The 8,864-nt window shown below is 38.8% G+C and overlaps 1 long non-coding RNA gene across 3 annotated transcripts in view; it reads left to right on the forward strand.

Moving 5' to 3' along the window:
• Positions 1-7,301, forward strand: part of LOC109283669 (uncharacterized) — a 119,176-nt gene extending 111,875 nt beyond the window's left edge. For all 3 annotated transcript variants that reach the window (XR_009459825.1, XR_009459824.1, XR_002090933.2), the window contains one exon: positions 1,413-7,301. This is a non-coding gene — a long non-coding RNA (uncharacterized LOC109283669). The remainder of the gene's footprint in view (positions 1-1,412) is intronic.
• Positions 7,302-8,864: the final 1,563 nt, after the last annotated feature.

The raw sequence follows: 8,864 nt of genomic DNA on the forward strand, positions 1-8,864 counted from the left end.
TGCTTTTCACCTACATAAAAAGATAATGCAGTTTTAGGGATATTACCTAATATCTCTATAGAAATATAGCATATATTCTAGGTAGATAAAAGCTGTGTTTGATATTTATACATCAGTGTTTTGTAACGATATGTATAGTAAACAATTATGGCACAAACACATGATTATGATTAAAGGCATGAAGCAAGCACTAGAAGCAAATTATATATAAATAATGAGCTGGTTGAACCTAAAAGAAAAAAATAGGGCTCACCTAGACGGAAAAACAATGCTCTTGTTGTCCATTTGCAATTATTTACCAGTACCATGCTGTCTCCACATTTACAATCTGAGATTAATGATTTTCAATTTGAACATGACATTAGAAGACTCATAGTTGAGTGGGTGCAGAATTTTTCATACAGTGATTTATGCACAGCTGAGAATTCTGGTTTGAATATGAGCAACTAGTGCTTTCTTCTTCCTGACTTTAGGTGTGAGTATGAACATGTGTTGGCTAAATGTGTTTTGTCTGTCATAAATTATAAAGAGCTGTTGTTGCTACCAGCAAATGGAATTACTCTTGCAATTCAGGTGCTGTTGATGCTGTTGGTCCTGGCGATGCTGAAGGTCACAGATTCTGTGTCTTCAGATGACCTGTATTGAGGGTAGTTCTACAAGTGGTGGAAAGCCTTTTGAACACTGAGTTTTGAACTGTTATACAGATTCAGATCCCTTCCCAGCAAAATTTAAAATTAATTGTATTGTTTTGTAATGGATTCTGTGTGTGCTCTTTCCTGGATTGCTGGGACTAACAACAGAAGATTTAGTTTTCAGTTTATCAAATGTATCTGGTTCTGGAATTGGAATGTGTCTCATTCTGCTCCATACTGGAATTGGTCTGGGTTTTTATTTTAATTTTTTTAATATATTGAAGAAATGTGCTGCTTGTGGCCTACAGAAGTGGTATTTTTTTGTATATAAGAACTGGTGTCTTTGCAAACATAGGCTTAGACTTCTTTGAGAACTTGAATAGCATTTGTATAGATAATAAATGCCTTAAACACAATTAACCAACTATTTATAGGAGAATCTTATAACCTAGTTTCCCACAGGTAAATTCTGAATCTGTAAGCTTGGGTGTACTGTATGACACTATATAATAAAATAATGTAAAGAGAATTTATGAATGCTTAGAGGTAAAACAACTATATAACAAAAAGCAAAACAACACAAAACCTTGTGTTTTCCCATCCCCACCACTCCATTCATAAGAGTGTAAGTGAGGGTAGAATTTTTCCTGCTAAAAGTAGAAATGTAACAGGTGTACTAGCATATGTTGTCATCTGTGATATTAACTTGAAAACATCTATTTCTTTGACTTGTTTATGCTGTACTATATTTACAGACTAGTTTTCTTTTTTTCTTTATAGGTCCCATTGGCTGTACCAAGGGGAAGCTTCCAGAGGCTTTTACTAAGAAGATAACAGAAGTTTGTTAGAAGTTATTCCAGGGAATAAGTTTAAAATGTTTAAGGATTAAAAAAGCTTTTTACCTAAATGAACACTGCAACAGACCCACGAGTCTTGCTTACCTTTGACTTTATCTCCACCTGGAGAAAATAATATGTAATGGTTCTAATGGGCTATAATCCTCCTCTCTCAGGTCCCATTTAGAAATTAATCTCTCCCATCCTCAGTTATTAAATTAATTTCTTAGCAAAGAAATGAAAGGGTAATGTGGAGATATTCAGAGTATAAACAGCTACAGGGATCAAAAATGAGGTATACTGTGGTAGTAAAATAAATGGCTTTTAGTTCAAATAAAAAAGAAGCCTTTTCAATACAAAGCCAGTATTTTTCTGATAAAATTATTTGCCATATTCTCCATTCAGTGACTCTTTAGTGCAGAATGCATAAGCAACATAGAGAGCAAGGGAAAGAGCACATGTCTCCCAGGTGTGCTCCTACCTAACTGGCTTATAAAGGGAGGCTTCCTCTTGCATGCTGTCATTCTGGTACCATGCTTCTTGAATTTTTTTTCTAGACAAAGGCTCAATATCAACATCAACCATTGATGGAGGGTGCCCTCTCTTCTGCCTACTCCTTAGCCAGGTAGTAGTAGATAGTAAGAGATGTGAGTTCAGAGTAAGATGGACCTAGAACAGATGCTTTGCCTGTCCTGGGCAAGAGCCTTTGCTATTAAGTTACTGGGCAAAAAGTGAGTGCCTTCCCAACCATGGTCCTCTCTCCTAACTAAAGTCTATGTTTCTGTCTATGAATTAGACACACTGGGAGTATCTACGTGTGTATTTAATGTGCATTAGCCCGATTTAAGGCACATTAAGGGTATGAGTCTATATACGCACACCCTTAATTGCACCTTAAAAATGGTAATTTAAGGCTATTTGAGCCTAAATTTGATACCTGCATAAAGCAGGTATCAACTTTATGTGCAAATATTTAAATCACATTAGCGAACATATAGACATGCTAATGCATATTAACTCAGTGTGTGTCCATTGACTTGGGACTAACTTTAGTCCCAAGCCAGTCCTCATACCCGTGTTAATGTGCACTAGTGAGTGGACATGTGGGCGTGCACCTAAATTGCATTAATGCACATTAGGGAAACATGCATTAAGTTTAGGTGCACATAAAAGCACATGTAGACAGGCCCACTGGTTCATGTGGGTGTCCTACCACTTATGGAGCTGTATTAAGGTGGATGTTGAAGTGCTGGAAGTGTGGAAGAGAGAATGAGAAAGGTGTGTACATCTTCCTGGGTAGAATATGATCATCCTCCAGTGTTGTACAAAGCTGCCCATTGGAAAGAATGGGGAAGCTATGTGTCCCCCTAGGTAGAGTGAGTTTGTACTTCAGACATGAGATGTGTACTTTTGGGGCTCGCAGTAGCAAATGTCTTAAAAGGTGGAAAAGGATGCAGGTCTGATTTCACCTTTGCCCTAACACAAACACCTGTACCTGTACCACAATAAAATACCACTGTGACACCATCCTGGAAAAGCTCCTCTCCATCCCGACATGGGCTTCTCTTCTGAATCATGGAGTCTGTCTGTTCCTCTGTCTTTCCTATTGTTTCATGCTCTGTGTTACGTCCCAGTATTACAACTAGTCTTTCTTTTAATTTTTCTTCCTATTTTGGGATATTTCATTCTCCAAATTTCTTTCTTGAGGTGACTCTGGTTGAAATAGCTTCCCTAGGCTTCAGCCACTCCATTGTCCTAAGGCACTCTCATTTGAATAAGAACTATCAAGGTTTAGTGACCCTACACAGTCTTTGTTCTGGGAGCTATGTAACTGTCCCCTGCCAGAATTCTTAACTTGCACATGAGCTGATTCCCAAAAAAGTTATACTACAATACTCCAACCCTACTACAGCTACTCACACATTTCTTTTTCTGGGATGAGGGAGAATGAAAAAAACTGCTTGTGGCATGTTACTTGAAGTCATAATGGAAAGCACTACAATGTTGAGGACAACATAAGAACTTGTACAATAAATGTACAATGTACAATAAATGTAGAATGTAACTTAGTTTCCAAAAAGTTATGGTGAAAAAGGGTTGGTGAAAAAGTTATGGTGAAAAAGGGTTGTGTTTTTTACTGGTTTGCAGCACTTCAAGAGGGATGTGGCTAGCATTGAGAGGGTCCAGAGGAGGGCCACTCACATGGTCAAGGGGCAGCAGGGCAGGCCCTACGAAGGGAGGCTACAGGGGCTGAATCTATTCAGCCTTCACAAGAGAAGGCTGAGAGGGGATCTGGTGGCTGTTTGCAAACTCATCAGGGGGGACCAGCGGGAATTGGGTGAGGCTCTGTTCCCCTGGGCACCACTGGGGTTTACTAGGAATAACGGCCACAAATTGTTAGAGAGAAGGTTCAGGCTGGACATCAGGAGACATTACTTTACAGTTAGGGCTGCCAGGCTCTGGAATGGGCTCCCTAGTGACATGGTACTCTCTCCTACCTTGGGGGGGTCTTCACGAGTAGGCTGGACAGATATTTGGCTGGGATGATATGACCTCAGCACCCGTTCCTGCCCGGGGCAGGAGGGTCAGACCTGATGATCTGTTTAGGTCCCTTCTGACCCTAAGCACTATGATACCTATTCCCGTTGGGGGGGTGTTTGTTCTTTCCATTTATATGGTTCATAAGATGAGGTGAATTCTTCATTATGGCAACCAATGCTGAAAATCCATTGACTTCAACAGGACTAACATTTCAGTCATAGTCCCAAATGCATGCAGTTGATTAGGACCTGAATTGTCTTGCACATGGAAATGATTTATAAAGTCATCCTAACAATTCACTATTTCAGGATTAATCCTTTGAAAACTATCAGTGAAAATCATGCATCTAGGAGAGTGTTTTTAAAATCAGGGCTGAACAGTAAATAAAGAAATCAGGACTGAACCCCTATCATGTCTTTATTGAAAGAACATTCAGGTATCAACTGAATGTTAAGCAAAGGTTACTAATCCCAACCTTTTCTCTACTTTGAGTGACATTTAAAAGTTTCCCACTTTAATTTTTAGCCCATGACAAAGACTTTAGATTACTTTTTATAGAAGCTTCTGAACCAATGGCAGGTACATGGTAAAGTGTATTTCATTGAATGCCCTGCTAGTTATGATATCTATTTCTCCAAGTTTTTAGCTCAGGCTAGATTTTGATTTCATTAATACTGCATAGGTGTAAATAAAAGCAAAAATTGCTCAGTTGATTGTATTGGTATTGTGTAAGTGACTGCATATATTAGAGTAATATATGTAAAAATCTGCTTCTGCAGTTAAAGTTTGATTGACCTGACAGTACTAGTTTCTATTTGAAATCACTTTGGAAGTTAACCTAAACTCCTTCCTTTGACAGAATAGGTTTTGTTGATGTATTGGGGACAGGACAGAGTGCAGATAAGCATGTAGCAACTACATGGGCTAAATGAACAGCTGTGACCCTGAGATGTTACATTAGTTCTCTCATCTCATACTATTTCCTTTGAATGAGAATTTACTATACAGTAAGAATTCTTGGACTCTATAGTGTATGGCTTCCTTATGTTAACCACATTGAAGGAGGCTTTTAGTGTCCTTAATGCAATACTTCCCAAAAGGGAAAATGCATTCAGCAGAGTACTTAAAAAGGATTTATTCAAGTATAAAAGGAAGAAAGAAAGAAATTGGCTTTTGCTAGTGGCCCGTTCATATTAATTCTCTTTATAATCACACATGTGACTTCAGCTGGAAAACTGTCCACATATCTATGGATAAGTTTTGCCAAGGTGCTGATTTTTCCTTAGTGGCACATTTCTTAAATGGATCACAAGGAAAATGCTGGCTCTATAAAACCAGCTTTATAAAGTTATTATGACACATATGGCTACAAGGTAAGAAGATATTTCATCGTAAAATGTCACTTGTATCTCAGAGAAGTGTTGCAGAGAAAGAAGCTTTATGATAGTCCCAGAATCACTTTTGAAAGTGCTTTTGGACACTTCTGTTTCATCCAAAGCTGGCTGCCTTTCTTCAGAAGGCCTAAGAGCGAATGATAAATACTAACCCTGTTGGTATACATCTCAAAAGACCTCTTATACCATGATTTAACTCTTTGAAGTGACACACCAGAAACTAATATAATTGTTTATAATGCAATTTGCAAACAGATAAGTAAAATGAGTTTGAATGTTAGCCTCCTCTACCCATTACAGATATCACAGAGTTAACTGTCAATTGCACAATTACCTTGAGACCAGCTACATGTGCAAAGTACTCACCATATGATAAAAAGCTCCAACCAGCTGTAAAGTTAGATCTTCAAAATGTGTACTAACTTTATAGCTGCTTGGTGCCAAGCTTTAATTTGCCTATGTAGCAGGGTCTTCCCTGCAGCTGGGAGCCCCATCAGCTGTAGACTCTGGGTCCTAGCAGTACCCTGCAGCTGCCAAGACCCAGAGTCCCACAGCTACATACTCTGGGTCTTCACAGCATGCCTCCTGGTGCCAGAACCTAATTGGGGCCTAGGAGCTGCAGGGCATGGCTACGATCTCCTAGCTCCACGGGTGTATTAAATTCCCAGGGCAGGGAGACTGCTGCTGCAGTGATCTCCCCACCTTGTGGGTTTTATGCACCCCTGAGTCTAGGAGGTTGCTGCACCTGAATCTCCCAGACTTGGATGGGGGGGAGGTGTTCCCTGTGGCTGGGAGCCCCTAAGCTAAGAGCCAGCCATGACAGCTTACTTTGTGCCAGTGCAGGGCGAGCCCTGATCCCAGGATCGCAATAAGGTGCGATGGAATCCAATGCACAGTTCCATAATCGGGCCTCCTGTCATGCACATGTTTAATGATCTGTAGGCTGTGTTATAAAGTATCAAGAAGTCTCAGATCCAAATTGTTGAAATATTACAGAGGAAACTGCCAAAGGCTCTTACGAAATAAAGTAGGACATAATGTTGAAGATTCTTTGCTGTACAATCATAGAAGTAATAAATATATGAGTCTTTTTCTTTGCAGAAAGCAGGATTAGCTTGTACATTGTGTTTTCTAGTGCTTATCCAGTCTAGTTTTAAGAGTCTTGAAGAGTAGAGTTTCCTATCATAGAAGTTCAGTGATAGAGCTAGATGGTTATTTCTATGGATATGTTTTGCCAGCCTGCAGATTTTTCCTTAGTGTCAGATCTCTTAAATGGAACAAGAGGGAAATATTGGCTCTATGAAAACAGTTTTATATGACATGTATGGCCAGAAAGGAAAAAGATACTTCATCCTAAATGGTACCTTGTGTCTAAGACAAGTCATAAGAAAGATCTCACAGCTAGAGTGGAAAGAAAATGTTCAGGTTACTTTCAACCATAATGATTTTTTTCATATTGAAACTGAACAACTGAAAGGAAAAGTAGACAAGGACTTATTGAATGAAATGCTACCAGGAATATATCTGCCCTATTTTAACATGTAAGATTTATTTCTTTTTGCTTTCATCTTTATTGTGCCTAAATTTATAGCACATTGATACTGATTACCATTACTATTAAGTCTTTTTTTTACTGTAGGAAATGAATTACATAAAAATTATGGAAATGCCAAGCAATCTGTTTGTTCTTCATTGCTTTTGTCAGTTGTTAGAGCTTTGATTTTATTTTGTTTGTATGCTTTGGTTTACTTTTACTGCATATCTATATGGGAGCTATATGGAAAGTAATGAAAGCATGACTCAAGAAAAAATAATCAAACAGCATCTTTTTAATATAATTATCACAGGATCATAAATGGAACATTATCACATTAATAAAGTAATATCCTTGAATCAAATTTTGCTATCGTGCTTCATTCATGCTTGATTTCCACTCTTTTGCTAGAATGGGGATTGTCACAACAGAATCAACACCAGCTTTTATAGACATAAATTTGCTTGCCATTGCTGTTTGCACAACTTGTTAGTTCAAGTGGCAGAATGTACTTATAAAATCCTTTTTTGTGTACAAATGAAGCAGAGTTCAACTTTTTTATTTCCACTTGTAAATCTGTTTGCACAGTGAGAGCAACCAAATAAATGGTGAACAGGCATGAGCACATGTGAAGAACCTAAAAAGACTGATATCTAAAAAACCTAATATGATACTGGAAAAACATATGATAGGAAGCAGTCCTCAGCATGAAATCTAAACTGTATTTGAAACTGATATATTTTTAATCAGATGATAGACTTCTATAACTTATTTGTTTCAGAAAACTTTAGATACCAACAGGTGATACTTGGACAGTGCACAGATAAGGTCAGTGTGAGCCTAGAAACACATAAGCATGTTGAGGGGCTGGTCATCAATTTATACACACAGTTGCATTTTCAATGTAATTAGGTGTCTAATTGAGCATTCAAATGTAACTGATGCATTTAAATATGTAATTTATTTAAATGTACGCTGTTTACAATCTGTTTATAAGGTTTTGTTCTTCATTACTGTGTGAGAGGCTTGAATGCCAAATCATTTTGCAAATAATTTTAATGATAAAGAGAAGCAGAGATGTATTTAGTAACATTGATAATATCTGTGGAGTTATATATCTGTGGGCTTGGTGTTCAGCAGCACCACTCACAGCAGACAGCCAGGCTCAGCACTCAGCTGATGCAGCCCCATCCCCTGTGAGCCCAGAGGCACTTGCAGGGGACAGGGACAGGGCTGGGCTTGGCTGGCACGGCCCCATTACCTGCAGGCAGTGCTGGCAGTGCTGCTTGCAGGGGTTGGGGCCGCATAAGCTGAGCACCGAGCCCAGTACCATCTCCGCTTTTTAATGTGGCATAGTGTATGAGTTTGATTTTTAAGACCCAAAAATTGGGCTTCAAAACTTGACTTATACACTGTGAAATATGGTAATTGTTTTTGTGATAGAAAATATTTGTCCACTTGGGGTCAGGGGTGGTTATGAACTGGGGGAAGAACACAGCACTGAGGAATGGAATTTCCAGTTTTGCCTTGGAGTAGCTGATAGATGCCCTTACAGCCGCTGTTATTTTTATTTTTATTTTTATGTTTTTAAACTACATGAAGGCAGAGCGCACCTTACCCTGTCCACTATGATTTTATGTGCCCAGTCGGAAGTCATGGTTCTGGGTTCTGTGCAGAGCCCCTGCCACTATTCCTGACTCCTTTCTTCCTACAGAGCATGCAGAAATCTAAAATTCCTCTATGTGGACATCCTGATCCATAGTCCTCTTCATGGCACAAATGCAAATGCCGTGGATCAGTTCCTATTTGTCTTATTAGGTGTCTGAGTGCAATTCAGGACCAGCCTGCTTGAGCTGCTGAAAATCTGTTGACATATCTGCTTTTGTAATGTGTCTTTGTTTAGGTACAAGATGAAGTCCCAGAAAGC

This window comes from Alligator mississippiensis, chromosome 2, assembly GCF_030867095.1.
Source record: "Alligator mississippiensis isolate rAllMis1 chromosome 2, rAllMis1, whole genome shotgun sequence".
In the NCBI taxonomy this organism is placed as follows: Eukaryota; Metazoa; Chordata; order Crocodylia; family Alligatoridae; genus Alligator; species Alligator mississippiensis.